Source organism: Pongo pygmaeus, chromosome 8, assembly GCF_028885625.2.
Source record: "Pongo pygmaeus isolate AG05252 chromosome 8, NHGRI_mPonPyg2-v2.0_pri, whole genome shotgun sequence".
Taxonomy (NCBI): domain Eukaryota; kingdom Metazoa; phylum Chordata; class Mammalia; order Primates; family Hominidae; genus Pongo; species Pongo pygmaeus.
The window spans coordinates 85,441,738-85,460,338 of NC_072381.2; the positions used below are offsets into that span (position 1 = coordinate 85,441,738).

The window sequence follows — 18,601 nt, forward strand, 5'->3', positions numbered from 1 at the left end:
GTCTCTTTTATTATTTTTTTCTGTATTTTTCTCCCCTTTTCTAAATTCTGTTCTCAGACTGGATATTTTCTTTTGTCTTCAAGTTTGCTAATTCTCTTCTCTGTTGTGTCTAATATTCTGCTATTTATTTTGAGGTTCCTAATTTAAATTATTTTTATTTTTCAGTTTAAAATATTCAGCTGAATGTTCTTAGTGAATTCTAATCATTTGGTGAAATTCTCTGTTTTGTCTATAATTTTCTCCATCTTCTCCTCTATCATCTTATAAAACTTAACTGTTTTAAAACCCTTCTTTAGGAACTTCAATGTGTCTCAATCAATTTTGGATTTATTTCTGTTGTCAGTTTGACAGTTGATTTCCTTAAAAAATTGAGCGTGTCTTTTGAAATACTTGGGTTTTAAAACTTAAGCGCTTGACATTGTATATGAAAAAGTCTGTAATTAGAAAGCCTCTGGATAACTTCTCGTTTTTCCACATATAGGTCAACTTTACTAGGCAGATAACGAAGTCACCAATTATTTTAATCCATCAGGGACTGATCACACTCATGTTTGCTTTGCAGTTTGGGCAAGATTCTGTATATATCTGATTAGTCTCTTCTACAGCAAATGATTCAAAATGAATAAATGTCTTTGATTCACACTTATTAGGCATAGAAATTCAAACTAATCCAGAATTGCAAAAAAAAACCACTTTTAATTAAGTACCTCAAATTGAGTAGCTCAAACATATTTGCAACAATAAAAAAGAAAAGTCAAAAGGAAGAAAAAGCTCATTAAGAGAGTATATATAAATAATGTGGAAATTTAGAATGAGAATTTAGCTATGCTGCCTTTAGCAAATTAGTTTACCTCTCTGTGCCTCAGTTTCTGCATTCGTGCTGTAACATAATGTTGCTGTGAAGATTGAAGGAGAAAATGTGTATAAATTGCTTACAAAAATACCCAGCAAATAATATGTGCTTAGTAAAATTTATTGGTTCCTATGCTTATTACTATTACTGGTAAAATCACTAATTTGGCATTATGTTTTTATCTGGGGAAACTGGATGAGGTTCTACAAGTTAGATGCTAAACTGAGCTTCACAGATAATTCTAATTTGACCTATGATTTAGCAATGTGATGAGGGAGGAGACCTTCTAATAAAGGAAAGTGTGTGAATATTCACTCAGATTAGAGAAATAAGTGTATATTATAGAAAATGACATGAAAACTAGGTTACATTTGTTATGAGTAGTATGGCTCCCCCAAGTTTGGTAGTATACTTTCTTTTCTTTTTTTTTTTCTTCACTTTTTGGACCTGTTGAGTCAGAACTGATATTGATAGCAAAATAATAATAAATAACAAAGTTCAAATCCTTACTATGTATCAACTCTGTGATATGCTTCATATGTATGATCACTCAGAATCATCACAGCCATCTCGTGATGTAGCATCTCTTTTTAAGCACCATTTTACAGGTCATGTGAAGGAAGAAAGTGAAGCTAATAGACGTTACCAAATATCTAGTATATGAGAAAAAGTGAAGCCAGTTTTAGAGCACAGAACATTGATTTTACAGTTTAAATGCTGACTTTACATGTCTTCCTTAATTGCCCTTGGTATTCACTAAAGGCAAAAAAGAAAGCAAAGAAAATTCTTCAAGATTTCTTGTTTTGCCAAAAAGCTGCCATTAGCTTTTCACTTTCCCTCCTCTCATCCCACTCACATAAACTTCCTTTAAAATGCATGTTGTAGGTCTTTGCATAATCTGCAAATGTCAGTCACTCATTCCCAGGTCTACATTTCCTACCTATTTCCTTTCTTAAACCATACAGATGTTTTTGGCAAACCAATACATCGCCACAGTTTGTTTTCCGAGATTAAACAACAACAACAACAATGACAACAACACCAGATACCTCTTTAATATTGGAATTGAAAACTCAAGTTACAATTTTGTTTATGTAAAGGTAGTGGTGTGTGTGTGTGTGCGATTTATGTGTATTTGAATGCCTATGTGTTAGCATATCATCTTTTAAATTCAAAGAAGAAAAGACTTCAACAAAGATATAGAAAATTTGTTCTTATTTGATAATGATTCTTTTAGCTACTTCTCATACACATGTACCTGGTATTACATGATGTTCTTTTGCAAGAAATGGATCTTTAACATTATACTGTAGTTGTATAATTTGGAGAAGGATGTATCATTTGTGGAGAATGATAGCAAAGTGCAACTTTATTTTGAAGTATACATGATACATGGTCAGATATTAAATCAAAATTGAATCACAGAGCTTTTTCACTTGGTAAACTATATCATGTGAAAAACAGTTGGTCCAGTAAGAGAAAAAGTCCACATCTGAGCTATAGAACTAACCTTTATACACATCTTTTAAATGTGATTACTTCACACACTATTCAGTCCCAAGTTTAATTAGTTGCATGAGCTAAGGCATGCCTAGTGGATTTGTGGGTAACTATAAGAACTTTGCACTTTTCTCTTATGAAGTAACATATAAATTTATATTTGTAAAATTATTTATGATATTAATATGGTAGATTTGTGCCTCACTCAAATCTCATCTCATCTCGAATTATAATGCCCATAATCCCCACAGGGCGAGGGAGGGACAAGGTGGGAGGTGAATGGGTCATGAGGGCGATTTCCCTCATGCAGTTCTCGTGATAGTGAGGGAGTTCTCATGAGATCTGGTGGTTTTATAAGCATCTGGCCTTTCCCACACTCGCATATCTCTCTCCTGCCACCATATGAAGAAGGTCCTTGCTTCCCCTTCACCTTCTGCCATGATTCTAAGTTTTCTGAGGCCTCCCCAGCCATGTGGAACTGTGAGTCAATTAAACCTCTTTGCTTTATAAATTACCCAGTCTCAGGTATTTCTTTATAGTAGTGTGAAAATGGACTAATACAGTAAATTGGTACCAAGGTACTGGGGCATTGCTATAAGATAACTGAGAACTGGAAGTGACTTTGGAACTGGGTAACAGGCAGAGGCTGGAAAAATTTGGAAAGCTCAGAAGAAGATAGGAAGGTGTGGGGAAGTTTGGGAATTCCTAGAGACTTGTTGAATGGTTTTGGTCAAAATGCTGATAGTTAAATGGACAATGAAATCCAGGCTGAGGTGGTCTCAGATAGAGATGAGGAATGTATTGGGACCTGGAACAAAGGTCACTCTTGCTATATTTTAGCAAAGAGACTGGCGGCATTTTGCCTCTGCCCTAGAGATCTGTGGAACTCTGAGCTTGAGAGAGATGATCTGAAATTGGAACTTATGTTTAAAAAGGAAGGAGAGCGTATACGTTTGGAAAATTTACAGCCTGATGATGCGACGCAAAGAAAAACTCATTTCTTAGGGAAAAATTTAAGCTAGCTACAGATATTTGCATAAGTAATGAGGAGCTGAATGTTAATAGTCAAGAAAATGAGGAAAATGTCTCCAGGCCATGTCAGAGGCCTTCACAGTAGCCCCTCAAATCATAAGCCCAGAGGCCTTGAAGGAAAAAATGGTTTCATGGGCTGTGCCCAGGGACTTGCTGCTTTGTGCAGGCTCAAGACTTGGTGCCCTTTGTCCTAGCCATGGCTAAAAGAAGCCAACATATAGTTGAGCCCATTTCTTCAGAGGGTGTAAGCCCCAAACCTTCATGGCTTATATGTAGTGTTGGGCCTGTGCATGCACAGAAGTCAAGAATTGAGGTTTGGGAACTTTGGCCTAGATTTCAGAGGATGTATGGAGATGTCTGGATGTCCAGGCAGAAGTTTGCTGCAGGGGTGAATCCTCATGGAGAACCTCTGTTAGGACAGTGTGGAAGGGAAATGTGGGGTCAGAGACCCCAAACAAAATCTCCACTGGGGCACTGTCTAGTAGAGCTGTGAGAAGAGGACCACCATCCTCCAGACCCCAGAATGGTAGATCCACTGACCGCTTACACCATCCACCTGGAAAAGCCACAGACACTCAATGCCAGCCTGTGAAAGCAGCCAGGAGAAAGGCTATACCCTGCAAAGCCACTGGGGCAGAGCTTCCCCAGACTGTGGGAGCCCACCCCTTGCATCAGCAGGACCTAGATGTGAGACATGGAGTCAAAGGAGATTATTTTAGAGCTTTAAGATGTAATGACTGCCCCACTAGATTCTGGACTTGCATGGGGCCCATAGCCCTTTTGTTTTGGCTAATTTCTCCCACTTGGAACAGGTGTATTTATCCAATGCCTGTACCCCCCATTGTATCTTGGAAGGAACTAACTTGTTTTTTATTTTACTGGCTCACAGGTGGAAAGGAATTGCCTTGTTTCAGATGAGACTTTGGAATGTAGACTTTTGGGTTAATGCTGATATTAGTTAAGACTTTGGGAGACTGCTGGGAAGGCATGATTGAAATGTGAGGAATTCAAAACTATATCATCCCCACCCATGGCCTCTCCAAATTCTCACATTCTCACATTTCAAAACACAATCATGTGTTCCTACCCAAATCTCATCTCAAATTGTAATCCCCATAATCCCCACATGTCAAGGGAGGAACCAGGAGCGAGGTGATTGGGTCATTGGGGCAGTTTCCCTCATGCTTTCCTCATAATAGTGAGTGAGTTCTCACAATATCCAATGGTTTTATAAGGCAGATTCCCTGCTGTTGCTCATTCTCCCTTGCCTGCCACCATGTAAGATGTGCCTCTTCCCTTTCTACCATAATTGTAAGTTTCCTGATACTTCCCCAGTTACGTGAAACTGAGTCAATTAAACCTTTTTGCTTTAGAAATTTCTCAGTCTGTGGTATTTTTAAAATCGTTAAAGCAGTGTGAAAACAGACTAATACAGATCTCTATTATATAAAGAAATTTAAAATATTATTTGAATCTGAAATCTTTTGAAGACGTTGTCATGTTTTATTTTCTCTGATTTTTACATTAATTTTTGTCCATAATATATGTTTATTAAAGATAAACATTTTACAAATGTTTTGGTCTTATTTAAGAGTAACAACTGATGTGTTCATGTCATGATTATCAAGAGAGCCAGTGTGTGTGTGCGTGTGTGTGTCTGTATACAACTTATCTCTTGACTCTCAAGGTAAAGGAAATTAGCAATCCAAGAGACAAATGGAAACTTAAAGAAATTAAAAGCTCCTGCACCCATGAATTTCTATTACCTGGAAAACAATTTAATGTAAAATATTTAAGCCTTTCTTTTCCATTAGATCAAAAACAAATATACAACTAACAATGTAACTTAGGATATATTGTTGTATCACATTTAAGAATGGTTACTTACAAACTTTAGGCTAGCAAAAAAAGAAAAAAAAAGCAATAAGTAAAATATCCAAGAAAATAAATTTATTTGGCTTAGGTTGTTATGAGGCACTCATTAAGTAACAATGTTGCCATTGCAGTAATATTTTCAAGTATATTTAGTGGCACGTAAAGATGGGCATGACGTCTTAAAGGTAAAACATCAGTTTTAATAAAATGTGTAATTTCTGTTTGTTCTTTGAGTAGATTTGTCTTTGTTTAGGGAGTGACCACTATGAAAATTAGCCATAGAGATATAAAACAAGTTTCTAACCTCTGTTCAATGAAAATCTCTGAGTTAGTGTCTACAAAAAGACCATTTTATTAAGAAAAATATAGGTGTCAATTATCAGATAATTGTTTTTATTTTATTTTATTTTTTATTTTTTAAATTTTATTATTATTATACTTTAAGTTTTAGGATACATGCACACACCTACACATACACAAGTTTTAAAACTCATAGCTATACTGCTTTTACTTAATTGGTGAAATTATAGACTATTTTAATTTTCTATTTTTAGTTTATGTATATTTTTGAAAAATTGAAAAATTAAGCTATACCATATTGTATACTTAAAAAATATACTTAAAATATTCATATATAAGTTGATGTGAGTTCTAGAAAAAAGGATGTATCTATACTTACCTAATGTATATAATATAAAATTTCATAAATTTATACTCAATATAATTGAAACAATGAGTAATAAAACATACTTTTTACTAGTAAAAGGAGAGTTTTAAGATTGTATTCTAATTGAGTTATAAAAAATATGAAGATATGACTTTATTGCACCTCAAGTAATTACAGTGTTAAGTCTAATAAGCTCTTTTGTCCTCATAATTTTTCAAATTCCAGCTGAATAAAAGTGACCACTTTTAACTATCTATTAATGGTTAGGTTAAATTATATACATAAGCATAATTAATTTTAGACCTCCAACAATACTGTTTACTGTGTTAGTCTGTTCTCAGGCTGCTAATAAAAACATGTCTAATACTGGGTAATTTACACAGGAAAGATGTTTAGTTGACTTACAGTTCCACATGGCTGAGGAAGGCCTCACAATCATGGTGGAAAGCAAAGGGGAAGCAAGACATGACACATCTTACATGGCAGCAGGCAAGAGGGCGTGTGGAGGGGAACTGCCCTTTTTCTTTTTCTTTTATTTTTATTATACTTTAAGTTTTAGGGTACATGTGCACGACGTGCAGGTTTGTTACATATGTATACATGTGCCAGGTTGGTGTGCTGCACCCATTAACTCGTCATTTAGCATTAGGTATATCTCCTAATGCTATCTCTCCCCCCTCCCCCCACCCTACAGGGGAACTACCCTTTTATAAAAACATCAGAGCTTATGAGCCTTATTCATTATCATGAGAGCAGCAGGGGAAAAAATCCACCCCTATGATTAAATTACCTCCCACCAGGCCATTCCCATGACATCTGGGGATTATTACAATTCAAGGTGAGATTTGGGTGGAGACATGGAGCCAAAACATATCACATGCATAATGTAAAGTAACAATTATTCAAGTAAGGTATAATGTAAAGTAACAATTAAACAAAATATTCAAGATTATTATTTTCTAGCGGGAGATTTAAAGGAGGTAAAGCTTGTCCGAGAAAAATTCCCCACAATAGTGTTAGGTTGAATTTTATGTCACTTCTCATCTGTATAGCAGATTATAAGAACAACAAAAAAAAAGTCTAATTCTTGTGTATACATGAGTTATTAAAATACTAAAGAATTTAGTGTTAGACATTAGGAGCCAAATAAAACTAGAGACTGCCCTTTCTTCATGTTTATTCATATATTTCTTTCTTTCTTCTTCTTCTTTTTATTACTATTTTTAAAGTCATGGCCTTGCTTTGTCACCCAGGCTGGAGTGCAGTGGCGCGATCCTAGTTCACTGTAACCTTAAACTCCTGGGCTCGAGTGATCCTCCTGCCTCGGCCTCCGAAAGTGCTGGGATTACAGGTGTGAGTCACCATGCCTGGCCAAACTTCTTATATTTCTTATATAGTATATTTTAAATACAATAACATGTTGGGAGAAAGTCAAACTTTCTAATAAATAAATACATCAGACATTTGAGTTCCTTGATATTTTTTTTTCTTTCATGTCACTTAAAAATTGGTTGTGAGGTTAGCAATGTACACCTAACTTTGGAAAATAATATTTTATTAGCTATTGAATGTATGGACCTTGTCATCATAGAGACCTAATATTGAGTCCCATCTTAGTGATTTTGTAGCTGTGAAATTTGGGCAAGTTATGTAACATCTTTATACCTTAGTTTTTGCATATGTGATACCTTATAATGAACTTACTTCAGAAGATGAGACATATAATTTATGCAAAGCATTTAACATGTTATCTAATGTATAGTAAGTTCTCAATAAAATAAATATTATATTCTCTAAAGGTTTGCATTTAAAAATAATTGATATTTACAATGTGAAAAATTTTAGAGACATACACCACTTTTGAAGACTACTACAGCTCATTCATTACAGTACATTAAATGTGTATAGTGTGTATTGTTGTTTGGACGAAATCTGTTTTCCATTCTGCCTGCTGGGCAAATGGCTAGTTCACAGCAGAGCTGAGGAATCCTTCCAGAGTAGAAAGAAATCCTCTTCCTCCTGCACTGAGGCTCTGAGGAAACTCACATCCCACAGATGGAGGCTCTGGATCTGCTGCATACAGCTCTCAGTATGTTTTTCTATGCTACAGAAGGTGTCAGGGAAGGTGTGATACAGGAGTTTCAAGAGGTTGCTTATCAACAGGAAAGAGTCATTACAGAAGGAAAATCACAAAGAAAGAATGAAAATGTGAGAATAGGAAATGGAGATTAAAATATGGGCTCTGGAAGCTGGAAAATTTAAGTCCAAGTTTTACCACAAAACACCTGTATATTCTTGGGAAAGTTTTTGAGCTTTTTCTGTGTTAAGTTTTTCATCTAGTATGATCTATTATTTCAATGGGGCTAATAATATCTGTCAGAGGAGGTTATAAAGGGGATGATTAATAGGTACAAAAATACAGTTAGATAGAAGGAATAAGATCTACTGTTTGGTAGCACAATATGGCAACTGAAGTTAACAATAATTTATCGTGTATCTCAAAATAACTAGAAGAGTAGAATTGGAATGTTCCTAACACAAACAAGTGATAAATTCTTGAGGAGACGGATACCCTTATTGGCCTAATTTGACCATTACACATTGTATGCCTGTACAAAAATATCACACACACTCCATAAACATGTATGACTAGTATGTATCCATAATAATTACAATTTTTAAAAGTTTAAAAGTAAATTGTGTATATTAAATAAGATAATACAGTTTGGGGTACTTACTAAAGAGCTCAATCTACTGTAACGTATTGAAATTCGCTAAAGAAGAAGAAGAGGAAGAAAAAGAGGATGAGGAAGAAAAGGGGAAGGAGAAAAGAAGAGGTAGTAAGAACACATTTGAATTGTATTCACTGAGAAAAAAAGCAGAAAAGGGCCGGGGGCTGTGGCTCACTCCTGTAATCCCAGCACTTTGGGAGGCCGAGGAGGGTGGATCACCGGGTCAGGAGATCGAGACCATCCTGACTAACACGGTGAAACCCCGTCTCTACTAAAAATACAAAAAATTAGCCGGGCGTGGTGGCGGGCACCTGTAGTCCCAGCTACTTGGGATGCTGAGGCAGGAGAAAGGCCTGAACCCGGGAGGCGGAGCTTGCAGTGAGCCGAGATTCCACTGCACTCCAACCTGGACGACAGAGTAAGACTCCGTCTCAAAAAAAAGAATTGAAAGAAAAGATGTTTGAAATTTTAGCTTGGAAAAAACTAATACTAGACAGAAATAAGGAGTATCAGTGAGAATATACAGAATTGGAAACCTCATGCATTGCTGATGGGAATGTAAAATGGCACAAGTGTTTTGGAAGCAACTTGGGAGTGCCTCAGAAAGTTACATATGAAGATACTACATGACCCAGCAATTTCATTCTGAGGTATATATGCAAGAAATTGAAAATTTATGTTTACGAAAAAACTTTAATGTGAATATTCTTGGCAGAATTATTCATAATAGCTAAAAAGTGGAAATAGCACCAAATGTACATCAGTTAATAGGTGGATAAACAAATATAATATAGCCATACAGTAGAATATTACTCAGGCATAAAAAAATTAAAGTTGTAATATGTGATACAACATGGATGAGCTATGAAAACATTATGCTAAATAAAAGAAGCCAAACACAAGAGGCTGCATATTTTATAAATTCATTTATATGAAATGCCCAGAATGGACAAATCCACGGAGACAGAAAGTAGATTAGTCGTTGCCTCGGCGGCAGAAGGGAGGCTGCTAATAGGTATGGGAATGCTTTGGAGAGGATGAAATTGTTCTGGAATCGGGTAGTAGTGACAGTTGGACAACTTCGTGAATATACTAACAACCATTGAATTATATATGTTAAAAGAGTGGATTTTATACCTAAATAAAACAAAAATTAATACTAGGAAAAATAAAACAGAAAAAGGCACAATCTGGCAAAGAAGTAGTGTAGTATATATAGAGAGAATGCTTAAATTCCAAAATAAACAGTACATTCTATTTTTATATGATACTATGATTAAAATGTTATATATTTTTTCTAAGGGCACTATGTCTACTGAGTAGCAAAATATGCTTAATAAACCAGAATGAACATAGAATGAGGCAAGGTAGAATAAATAAAACAAAAACAAAGAAATAAAGCAAAAACAATATATTTAAAATACATGTATTACATGCTTAATTTATGGCAGTTATAATTTTTAATCAAAACACCATTTTTCACATGAATATGAACTTGCCATAAAAATAATGCTTTTAGATTTAAATGTACAAATATATGTCTCAATTATAAAATCTATCGTCATGAGTTACTTTAAAAAATACAAAAAGAGTAATTCCAGCTATTCTTTAACAATGTCTCTGCTTTAAGGGTTCTGCTTTATTATATTTTAATAAATTAATCTGAGTCTAGCAGGGAGCAATGGTGACCTGATCCTCTCAGCTTCACATATAGCACCATTCCAAGGCTCTCTTCTTTCCTTAGAAAATCATCCAAGGACACATTATAATTCATTGTGTTCTGTATCCTCATTCATCTGCATGGACTTGTAAATATCTCCATGATACTAACAAAAAGCATAAAATATTGGTTTAACAACATGAATAGAGCTATAATTTGTGAAGTGACTAAGACTTATAATTTAATGGAGATTGTCAAGAACACCTTGGACAGAAAAAGAAGTTGATTAATAATGCTCGAACATAAAGAGCAGAAACTTTACTCATCTGCTTGGTATTTTAGCCTTTTACAAACACCAAATGTAATTGCTTTAGTAATATTTTAATAACACAATCATTTAGAATACTTGTTGTGAAATTTGTTAATTTAAGACTTTTAAGTGTTATCTTGTGTTGGCTCTGATAAATTAAGTTGAAAAGTCCTAGGACAGAGTATTAACCAAAATCCATTCAAATCAGTTAGACATTTGCACTGATTGGACAGTGCTGATCCGCAACCACCTGAAATTTGACCCTATGTAATTGTAACTAAAAACACCAAGTTGCCAGGTTACCTTAGAAATGTCTATCATAATTTAATGATATTCAAAAATAAAGAAAATGTGTGTGTGTATGTGTGCACCTGTGTGTGTGTGAGAGAGAGAATGTTGAAAACTGAGTATTTTCTAGTAGATTTTTTTCACTGCTTTCTGAATTATTTATGCAGGCAGCAGCCTATTTTCTGCATTAGTGCTTATTCCTTCAATAGGCATAAGTGAACAGTGAGTCAATCCATGTTCTCTCACCAGTTGGTGGATAAAGAGATTTAATTTAAATAAATGCACTTAAAATAAATGTAAAGTTCATTTAAAATTTAGTGTGGGATTATTCTGCCATAACCAAATGGGCAAAATTTTTCCTTCTGAAGTTAATATTTAAAGAGAATCTCAGGAAATGTGGAAAACTTAAAATTTGGGGTGCTAGGAATCTTTTCTAAATAAGATACATTTTATATACCTTTTTATGTAGGAGAAAAATACATGCACACATATACATAATTCCATATTCAATTTCAAAGTATTTGTGCTGCAGTATATTTGTCTCTAACAGTTATTCTTTCAAATATAAGGGACAAAATGACTGAAATAATCATTGGTCTTCAATGTGAATAATAACCTGTATTTGTCTCCAACTCTTACTTGCAGATTTATTTTATATATCTACATAATAAAGATGACCTTATTCTCTCATTTATGTCTATAGTCTTCAGAATAACTGATCTATATTGCGACTTTCAATGTTAATAAACTGCACTCTAATGAAAAGACAATGTTAAATTGATATTCTCCATAACAATTCCAGGTACATACAGTGGCATTAAATAATGGTAATACAAACAATGAAGAAACCAGTCACTTAAACATTCTAATACAAACAATGAAGAAACCACTCACTTAAACATTCAAACACCAAAATATGTTTTACGTGACTTAGTTTCAATATAATCAATTTCCATTACTTTTTTTCATATGTTAATAAGTATAGTGTAAAATTATACAGCTGAACTATAAGTATCTGACTCATTCTTCATGAAGTTTTATGAGTCTTAATATTAATGCTATACAGACAGTTGACTAAATATCTTAAATAATTCAACTTTTCAACTGGCCTTTTAGGTCATATTTGATTAAAGATAACTGTTTCAAAAGTGACAGAATTTTTTTTTCTTTTTTTAGGGAAGGAAATATGTATCAAAGACCTCTGATATTGAAATATTAAAGATATGAGACATCATTCTAAGAGCATACTGTTTAAAAAAGAATGGTTCAAAATTCTCCAAAACTATGAATAGAAAATGATTATTGAAAGTACTGGTTACCTAACAACAACAACAACAATTAAAAAAAAATACTGTAGATAAAGCCTAGGACTATGACATCCTAATAGGCTATTAATGGTTATATTTTAATATTAATTTATTCTTTGAAAGGCAGAGATTGGCATTTTGAAATAACTACTCAGAGGTTACTCATAATAATATTAAACAAGTATGTTTTGGGGGGTGTCTCTTCAACACAATCTCTTTTTCCTTTTGGGTTGTTCATATACTTATTTTCATATATTTTGTTCTTTTCCAGCCCCAGAATTCCCAGTTTTAACAATCTCTGAATTCATTAGCCTTATTTTTTATTCACTCCTCTCTTTATTTGACTTAGATTTCTTAGTCCACAGTTTTCACACCATATTCCATTTTTCCCTTTTTGGTCTTTTGCCTTTTTGTGTTTGTGCTGCATCTGTCTGGCGGTCCCCAGCCCTGGATCCTTGAAAAAGACCATATGCTTCTCTGCACCACAGCAGCCTAACTAGGGCACGTTCAGGTTTCAATCATCTTTAAAATGTCCTCTGTAGCCCATCACTGCCCTATGTTTATGCTTATCTATTAATAGATGCATATTTACTTTGAAACATTTCATATTGAACAATAGATGATAAAATATAGTACAATATTTTACATATATTTTTTCAAAGTCTTATTGTGTCTGGAATTGGTGGGTTCTTGGTCTCACTGACTTCAAGAATGAAGCTGCGGACCCTCGCGGTGAGTGTTAACAGTTCTTAAAGGCAGCATGTGCGGAGTTTGTTCCTTCTGATGTTCGGATGTGTTCCGCCCTCTGGTGGGTTCGTGGTCTCGCTGGCTCAGGAATGAAGCTGCAGACCTTCGCGGTGAGTGTTACAGCTCTTAACGCGGCACGTCTGGAGTTGTTCGTTCCTCCCGCTACACTGCATGACCAAAGAATTGTGTTCTCAGTGAAAACTTTTATTTGGAAAAATTAAAAAAAAATAGATGCTGTCCTATAAAAGCATAGCTCTTGTACACAGTAATTATATAAAGAAGAAACTGGTGAACAAATGAATGAACATAAATCTAATAAGAATAGCAGTATATTGGCCTGGCGCGGTGGCTCACGCCTGTAATCCCAGCACCTTGGGAGGCCAAGGCGGGCGGATCACGAAATCAGGAGATCGAGACCATCCTGGTTAACACGGTGAAATCCTGTCTCTACTAAAAATACAAAAAATTAGCCGGGCGTGGTGGTGGGTGCCTGTATTCCCAGCTACTCGGGAGGCTGAGGCAGGAGAATGGCATGAACCCAGGAGGCGGAGTTTGCAGTGAGCCGAGATGGGGCACCACTGCACTCCAGCCTGGGTGACAGAGCGAGACTCTGTCAAAAAAAAAAAAAAAAAAAAAGAATAACAGTATATTTTGAGATAAGCATGTTACATTAGGTGAAGAGCAGAGCCTGATATAAATTATTCTCCAACCATTTGCCTGCTCATATACTATATTGAGTTCATTGGTAAAGATAAGGTTTTAGATGCAGAGTAGTTTTTATTATATTATTTTATTATAAATAACTAGCCCCCAACTTGTAATTTTTGTCATGTGCATTCAATTTTGTTACCCTATTTACAATTATTAGACCTGATGGATTTGCTTGCTTTCGTTATTCATTACCATAACCTCAAATTCTTTATTTTATTAAAACATTTTCACTCCCTGATCTTTAAATGCCCCCTAGACTATATTCCTTGAGATCAGGGATTTTTTTTGTGTTTTGTTGATGACATAATCCTAGCTCCTAGAACAATGTTATTACATAGGAATTACCCCATAAATATTTGTTTAATGAATTAATGAGTCAAATGTAAAAGCTTTTATTCTCCTGATGTCCTTGGAGAATTCCTGCCTGACTTTCAATATTTTATGGGTAAGCCTCCACTAAATCTCACCCAGAATTGGTCCTTTCTCCTGTTTCACTACCATGCTCTTTTTGTGTCCGTGGTTTTTATCAATGTTACTAAATGTAGCTAGTTTTACTAAATTTTGAGGATTTTAAGGATGGATACTGTTTATTATTTGCTGTTACATTCCCAAAGTTTAGCATAGTGACAACTATATAATCAAGAGTATGTATTCAAGGAATTAGTAATTAACAAACTGGTTATTTTCCTTATAATAAATTTTTGTTGTTAAATTTAAAGTAAACTAAAAAATGGGCAACGTAAATGTCAAAAATTGGAATTTCACAAGAGATAATATTTTTAGCAAAAATACATGCATTTTGATAGTTTTGTAAATTAAATATTTTAGAAAACAGAACATAGCTAAATTAAATTGAAATATGATAAAAATATTAGAGAAAATATGTTTATAACAGCTTCATTACTGAAAATATAGAATTTGCCTAGTTACTTAATTTACTAATAGGTGGCTGTACTTACGAAACCTATGGTAGCCTTTTCACAATAGTATATGTAAAAAGCATAGATTTCACCAAGAACAAAAGAGCTTGATGTAATATTTGTGTTATATATGAAATTGTTATGAAAATAGGTTTTCAAAAATGTTTTGAAAATGTGTATGTATGCTGTAAGAAATGATCACAAACTTGGTGATTTAAACCAACTCAGATTCATCATCTCATAGTTCTGTAGGTAAGACATCTGACATACAACTCACTTGGTTAAAAGAAAGATGCTATTGTCAGGGCTATATTCTTTTCTGGAAACTCTTGGGAAAATCCATTTTCTTGCCTGTTTCAGCTTCTAGAGACTAGCCACATTACTTGCCTATCAACCCACAATCTTCAAAGCCAACAACAATCCATTTCTAAGACCATTTCTCCTTCCTTGACTCTGCATTTGACTCTGAATTCTTCTGCCACCATACTCCACTTTCAACGATGTTTGGGATTATATTGGGTCTCCTAGATGGTTCAGGATTTTCTCCCTATTATATGGTCAGTTGATTAGCACACTTATTTCTACCTGCAATGTTAATTTTCCTTTGTCATGTAACATTAAAAATTAACAGGTTCTAGGAATTAGGATATGTCCATAGAGTCATTCCTCTTAAAGGGGGACTGCTTCCAGGACTCCTGCATATACCCAAATGTGTGCATAGTCAAGTGCTGTAGTCAACCCTGTGGCACCATATATATGAAAAGTTGGCCCTCCTTATGTGCAGATCTTACATCATCTCAATAGTGTATTTTCGATCTGCCTTTGGTTGCAAAAAATCCAGGTGTAAATGGACCCATGCAGTTCAAACCTATGCTGTCCAAGGGTCAACTGTGTAACTGTATATATAAGAATATATATGTGTATATACACACACACATATCTGTATACATACATACACACATATATACATACATACACACACATATATATACACTCACACATACATATATATGAACGTATTCAGCAAGCATTACTGGTATGTTTGATATCTTTGCTCCATATTTATATTATGTAACTCATTTTAGATGCTTTTTAAAATCTAAGATTTGAATAAATTTGACATCAAGACATTTGAAAACTGTTTTCCAGTTTAAAGTTTTTTAACTTAATTGCTTTAATAATTGCAAGTAGGTAAAATATTTCTTCTAAAGGTATAATTTCTTAAATTACATATAATTAACATTTTTTGTTTCTAACTTACAAATTCTAAGTTCTCTCTTTGGAACCATTCTATCACTTAAATTTTGAGATAAGATAAATCCATTATCTTGAGTGCAGCATATTTAGAGTTAGGCTGTGGGGTTTTTCTTTGAGAACAAGAAAGGCACTTATAGTCCATCCAGTACATCACTTAGCCCCAAAGTAAATACATAAAGAAATGGTTGAAATGAAATCTAGACAAAGGAAGTTTAATAACATTGTAATTTACTCAAATAACAGGACATAAAGATCTGCTGACTAAAAATCTCAACACCAATATGTGAGATATTTATTTGCCATATTACTTTAAGGTTTGGAGGGAGCTGGAGTGGGTAAGTATTTTGAGAATTGCATAAAATTTAGTGGGAATATTTGGAATAAGTTGTATCTAAGTTTGGCACATGTGTGAGGGAATACATGATTTCTAAAACATTAGCTTAAAACCTTGCTTCCCTTATATAAGACAATAATTTTATTTATTTAATAAAACCATGCACATTGTAGCATTTCAGGTGAATGAAGATGGTGAAAAATAAATAAAAACTAAATGACTTCAAGAAATCTGTGTTTTATAAGAGAAAAAATAAGTCAGGGTTCAAACAGAAACTTTCATATAGGTAAGAAGGCATTTGTGATAGGGATTTGACCTTATTAAGTTTTGAGGAAAAAAAAAAGCAGGGAGTGAAGTTAAGTTGTAGAGTTTGTATTATTTTCGTGTTTGCTTATTTGTTTGTTTATTCAAACAGCGTTCAGTTGTTATGAGGTTAAAATAGTGGGTTTTAAGGTAGTATTTAGAAACCTCATGGTAACCCCAAACCAAAAATCATACAATGGGTACACATACACAAAGCAAGAAACTAAATTATATCACCAGAGAACATCACCTTCATTAAAGAAAGACAGAAAGAATTAAAAGAAGGCCAGAAAACAAATAACAAAATGGCAGGAGTAAGTCCTTCCTTATCAATAATAACACTGAAGGTAACTAAACAAAATTCTTCAATCAAAAGACATACAGTGGCTGAATGAATGAAAAAACAAAACCCATTGATCTGTTCCCTACAAGAAACACACATCACCCATATATACACACAGAGCCTGAAAATAAAGGGATGGAAAAAGATATTCTATGCCAATGGAAACTGAACAAGGAGTAGCCAAACTTATATCAGACATAATAGATTTCAAGACAAAAACTATAAAAAGAGACAAAGAAAGTGACTATATAATGATAAAGGCATTAATTCAGCAAGAGGATATCACAATTTTAAATATATATGCACCCATCACTGGAACACCAGATATACAAAGGAAATATTATTAGGGCTAAAGAGAGAGGCCCCAGTACAATAATATCTGGAGACTTCAACACCTAACTTTCAGCATTGGACAGATCTTCCATACAGAAAATCAATAAAAAAACATAAAGCTTGGCCGCGCGTGGTGGCTTTTGCCTATAATCCCAGCACTTTGGGAAGCCAAGGCAGGTTGATCACCTGAGGTGAGGAGTTCGAGACCAGCCTGGCCAACATGGTGAAACCCCATCTCTACTAAAAATATAAAAACTAGATGGGCGTGATGGTGTTGGGCGCCTGTAATCCCAGCTACTTGGGAGGCTGAGACAGGAGAATTGCTTGAACCCTGAAGACGAAGGTTGCAGTGGACCGACACAGTGCCACTGCACTCTAGCCTCAGTGACAGAGTGAAACTACATCTCAAAAAAAAAAAAAAAAAAAAAAAAGAAAAGAAACATCAGGCTTCATCTGCTCTATAGACCAAACAGAACTAATAGATATATACAGAACATTTCATCCAAGAGCTGCAGAGTAGGCATTCTTTTCCTCAGCCAATGGATTATTCCTAAAGAAAAACTACATGTTAGATTGCAAAACAAGTCTTAAAACCTCAAAAACACTGGAATAATATCAAGCACCTTCTCTGACTGCAATGGAATAAAACTAGAGATTCATAAAAAAAAGAAATTGTGGGAACTATACAAACACATGTAAATTAAACAATATGCTCCTGAAGTACCAGTGGGTCAATGAAGAAATTAAGACAGAAATTGATAAAGTTCTTGAAACAAATGATGATGGAAATACAACATACTGAAACCTATAGGATACAGCAAAAGCAGTAGTAGGAGTGAGGATTATAGCTATTAGTGCCTGCATCAAAGAAGGAGGAAACAAAAAACAATCTAATGGTTCATCTTAAATAACAAGAAAAGCAATTACTAGAAGAAAAGAAATAATAAAGGTCAGAACAGAAATAAATAAAATTGAAATGAAGAAACAATATAAAAGACCAATAAAACCAAAAGTTGTTTTTTTGAAAAGTTAAACAAAATTGACAAACCATTAGCCAGAGTAACAAAAAAGGAGAATATCTAAATAAATAAAATCAGAAATAAAAAAGGAGACATTACAACAGATAATGCGGAAATTCAAAGGATCATTAGTGTCTACTATGAGCAATTATATGCCAATAAATTGGAAAATCCAGAAGAAATAGACAAATTCCTAGACATATACAACCTACCAAGATTGAACCCAGAATAATTTGAAAACCTGAACAGATCAATAAGAAGTAACAAGATTGAAGTTACTTCAATAAAATTCTCTCAGTGATGAAGAGCCTGCAGCCCACTGGCTTCACTGCTGAATTCTACCAAACATTTAAAGAAGAATTAATACCAATCCTACTCAGACTATTCTGAAAAACAGAGGAGGATGAAAT

General features: G+C 34.3%; 2 long non-coding RNA genes across 4 annotated transcripts in view; one reads left to right on the forward strand and one right to left on the reverse strand.

Annotated features, from left to right (window-relative positions):
• LOC134740167 (uncharacterized) overlaps positions 1-18,601 on the forward strand; it is a 120,309-nt gene that overhangs the window by 7,003 nt on the left and 94,705 nt on the right. The gene's annotated exons all lie outside the window — the stretch shown is intronic.
• The window catches only part of LOC134740168 (uncharacterized), a 239,331-nt gene continuing 233,182 nt past the window's right edge, over positions 12,453-18,601 (reverse strand). Inside the window, exon 3 of the long non-coding RNA XR_010127435.1 lies at positions 12,453-13,138. This is a non-coding gene — a long non-coding RNA (uncharacterized LOC134740168). The remainder of the gene's footprint in view (positions 13,139-18,601) is intronic.